The following is a 4,545-nucleotide window of genomic DNA, read 5'->3' on the forward strand; positions in this document are numbered from 1 at the left end:
TCCTCAAATATACCTGTCTTGCTTCAAACTCTCTACTGACTCCTAAACTTAAATCTCCAATTGCCTTTCAAACATCTTGAATTGGATAACTAGTAGATATCTTAAATTCAATAAATCCAAAATGGAACTCATTATCTCTCCTTACCCACCCACCTCACTTGTTCTATTACTGTAGAGTATAACACTAACCTCCAATTCCTCAGACATGCAAACTAGATGTTGTCCTGGTTTTCCTCATTTCTCTCATCTCCCATAACCAATCTGTTGTCAGTGGTTGGTTTCATTTTTGCAACAGACTGCCTTCACTCTGCCTAGTACATGTTCTTATCACTTCATGCTTGGATTATTGCAATAACCTGCTGTTTGTTCTACCTAAAAGTTTCTCACCAATCCACTCCATCCTTTGTTAATCCATTAACTTGATTTTTAAGCACAAGTTACTTCAAACAAACATCATTGACTTCCCCTTGCCTCCAGGATCTAATACAAAATATTCTGTTTGGTATTCAAAGTCTTTTGACATATCTTCTTCATCTAGTGACACTGGTTTCAGATGTTTCAGCAATAGGGTATTCTAATTCTCATCTCTTGGCATTTTCTCCAGTCATTCCTCTCATGTCTGAAACCCTCTTCCTCCTTCTTCTCTGAATTCTGAACTCCTTGGCTTCCACTGTCTCAACTAAAATCCCACTTTCTATAGGAAAGCTACTCCAACCCCTCTTAATTACAGTTCTTCCCTCTGATAATTGCATATTTATCTTTTCTATAGCTTTCTTTGTATATATTTGTTTGGATATTATTTCTCCCATTAGATTGTAAACTCCTGATGACAGGGCATAGTTGGCTTGTAAATCCACCGAGTTTTCTGACTTAAAAAATCCAACATTTTTTCTATTATATGATAATTTGAGATCAGGGATCTCTCCACTATATAGCATAGTTCTTTGTCTTTCTTCTCATTGATTCCTGCTCATTGAAAACAGATCACAATTTTCATTGTTAAAATTTTCAGACTAATAAATTGGTCACCTACTCTGTGAAGACCAGGAAAGTGCTTCCCAGGAATCTATTAATTACATTAACTTTATAAGTAGAGGAAGTATGGCAAAATATGTAGAGTACTGGAGTTGAAGACAGAAAAAAATGAACTTTTTTTAACAACTGAAATTAGTACATTATGAAATTAAGAATGACAAAAATAGGACTTGAAAAAGGAAACTAATTTTTTTGGGAAAAATACTGTGTAAATCCCTTCACTCTTACTAAATGATATCTCCAAGAATCCCTATGGCATAGTGTCTTGAAATACCTAGTTCATTTATATAGCCAGGTTCTCTTGACATGATTTATTGTGTTAATAAAAAATACAATTGATAAATCACAGGTTACATGAAACAGTATACACAATGACATCCTTTCTTCAAAGTAACAAATACTGATGTAGATTTGAATTTAAAAATGAATTATCTATAATCCTTTGAAGTACAATTTATTTAAAGGTTTAAGCAAATCATAAACTAAGGGATCCTTCCAAATGTATCCAAATTATTAAGAAGATGTTTTTATGTCCAGTTGTTCAAAAATTGTCATTTCTTATAGTTGTTAACTTCACATTATAAGAAAACTTTCCTTATCTTCAACTTATTCATTGAAAAATGTTTGAAGTGTTTTCTATCTGATTGATCCCATTAACATTCTCTCTAGTCCCTTTTCAAAAAGAATCTAATTAGAAAGTAATTTAGGGGCTACAGGGGCTATTTAAATATCCCAAATTCCAACAAGTGTGCTTGTTAAAATTCACAGAACACATGCACCATTTTTAAGGGCTAATCAAAAGCTTAGGTTGTCTTCTAAACTCAACCATGGTACTTTGTGGTCAAGTGCTCTTGTGAAAATAGCAGAAATAAAAATGAATCAACAAAAGTGGAAGGTATGGCTTAAGAGACCGGAAAGTACTTTTAAAGAGATTAAAATATTCACTGCACATTTGTTTCCCTGTTGCTCTCTTTATGGGGAAAGAAGGCATCACAACACAAGATACATTTGCTTCCATGTAATGAATATTGTCACTATTGACCTGCTTTCTGATTCAGTTGGTAAAACAATTAACATCTCAAAAAGATGAGGGGAGGGGAGAGGGAAAGAAGCCAAGGTTGCCATTCACACTCAGACTCCTTGCTGAATCAGTTCCCTCTTAAAAAGATTCTCTCCTTTGGAAGTGTGTGCAGTGCTACCCTCCTGACTCATAGTCATTCATTCAACCTGTAAGTGTGGGAGTGCAAAAGGAAGTGTCAGAAGGAAAAAAAAACCTTAAATATGGCAACTTCAGCAAATCATGGACATTGTGATCACAGTTTTCTCTTTTCTTCAAAGTGCCTTTTTGAAAATTTTGAATGGAGCTAATTAAGAGTCTGTGTTCTAGGACTGATATGGAAAGAGCAGTGGTATTGGTGTATCCATGGGAGAGAGTGAGGGAGGCAACAGGAGCCCTTGGTAGAAGGGGAAGTGTAAGTGAGGGTAATTACATCACCATACCTACAGTAGAGAGCAGTTGAAGTTGAATATGATTAGAGACATCATTGGGGAATTTGCCCTAGATACTGTTGAGTTGAATTGCTGCATATGGTCAAGTGTTTTCACTGCTTTCAAATGCTGAGCATTTTTATTTCTTTCAGGCTAAAATCTTTCTTATTTTTTTATCTTCCCTGAAGCTAGAGTGTAACTTAGTTCTTGTCAGCTTTCTCTACTGGGAAATCACTTTCAGCTTTTCAGTTAGCTTATGCATTCTTTGGCAATTTTCAATGCCTTCTTTAACTTTGTGAAGATCTTAAACTGCAGTTTCTTTGAACTGGTTAATAAAGCATCATTGAATAATGGCATCTATAAGAAATGAAAGACCATAAGCATTTAGTTCTTATAGGCTTCCTGATTGGATGGTGCAGGAGGGAACAGGTCCATTAGTACTGGGTCAGGGGGTGACTATAAGTCATCTCATAAAGTGTCCAAAGCAATGGGCACCTACACTTTCTAATTTATTAATTTTTCTAAATTGCGAGAAATAGCATCGATAGAAGGAAGGGAGTCTCAACAAGAAATTCTCAGATCAGGGCAGCTAGATGGTGCAGTGAATAGAGCATCATCCCTGGCGTCAGAAAAGCCTGAGCTCAAATTCGGCCTCAGACACTTAATAATTACCTAGTTGTGTGACCTTGGGCAAGTCACTTAACCCCATTGCCTTGCAAAAGAAAAAGAAAAAGAAATTCTCAGATCCAGCAAATGGTATGTGTCTTCCTCCAGCATCACAGTGGAAGAATGAAGATATCCATAAGGAAACTTCTTTACATAAAGAAACTTTAATGACGCTAATATTTGTCAATTCAAATGTTTTTATTTACTGGAATTCAGGACCCTTGATCTTCTTAGATTGCAAAATTTCTTAAGGAACCAGTATTCTGTTTTTGCTTTGTAGATGAGGTCCTTCAGTGTTCCTTTTTCATTAAACATATTTTTGTTGCTCAGTTTTTTGTTTTGTTTTGTTTTGTTTTAGTCATGTCCTAATTCTTCCTGATACCATTTAGGATTTTCTTGGCAAAGTTCCTGGAATGGTTTGCCATTTCCTTTTCTTACTCATTTTACAGATGAGGAAACTGAGGCAAACAAGGTTAGATGACTTGCCCTAAGTCATTCATTGACCATCCTAAATGTCCAAAGTGGAAGATTCATTGCTATGGTAAAGGTGACTCAATAAATGTGAGGGTGAAAAAAAGAAAAAAAATATCCATTGAAAATCTTTATCTGTCAGGTACTTGTCACAAACAAGGTCAGACTCCAAGCTGATTTTTTGCATGGTTCTTACTCTTTATTAAGCAATACCTCTTCCTTATCCTCCATTCCATATCTTTCCAGTGGTTTCATCACCTTCTACTTTGGTTCCTATTGAAAGACCATTTAAACATGCTGCAATTTTTGGCTAATTTGCAGAATAGTGTTTAAGGTCTAAAAATTTCTTAACTAGCTCACATATAGACAATATAAGATTTGTGGTGATTACATTGAGATACTTCTGAAGTCTTTTCTGTTATGAGCTCATGATCCACAATATTAAACAATTTTGCAGGGAAGAAGAAATAGACTTAGACCTGGAATCTTGTTAGTTATCCTCTTTTCACAATCTGCCATCTCTTTTCTACAGAAATTCCTCCATTCATCCAAATGATGTGTTCCATCTGCAAGTGAAATCTCTGGCTTGGATCTCTACACTTAGCTGCGCAGTGTGATTCAGCAGCACCTTGTTCTCTGGCTGCTTCTTCATGAAGGTTTTCCCAGTCCTCCTCTTCCTTGGGTCAGTTTCTGCCCCAATTCAGTAAGAGGTAAATTTAATCACATCTGTGAAATTTTTGATATTAGAAACCCCCCAAAAGGCATTAATTCTATGGGTCTCAAGGAATTTCCTTAGATTTATCTAAGTCATAGATGGGTTTTGGTCTATACTGATGCAGATTATTCCAACACCAAGATATCTTATATACAATGTTTTCATAATTT

General features: G+C 35.5%; 2 pseudogenes; both read right to left on the reverse strand.

Annotated features, from left to right (window-relative positions):
* Nucleotides 1–2,626: 2,626 nt before the first annotated feature.
* LOC141506366 (PX domain-containing protein kinase-like protein pseudogene) lies at nucleotides 2,627–3,504 on the reverse strand (annotated as a pseudogene).
* Nucleotides 3,505–3,681: 177 nt separating this feature from the next.
* On the reverse strand, nucleotides 3,682–4,226 carry LOC141506373 (PX domain-containing protein kinase-like protein pseudogene; annotated as a pseudogene).
* Nucleotides 4,227–4,545: the final 319 nt, after the last annotated feature.

This window comes from Macrotis lagotis, chromosome 1 (genome assembly GCF_037893015.1).
Source record: "Macrotis lagotis isolate mMagLag1 chromosome 1, bilby.v1.9.chrom.fasta, whole genome shotgun sequence".
Lineage (NCBI taxonomy): Eukaryota > Metazoa > Chordata > Mammalia > Peramelemorphia > Peramelidae > Macrotis > Macrotis lagotis.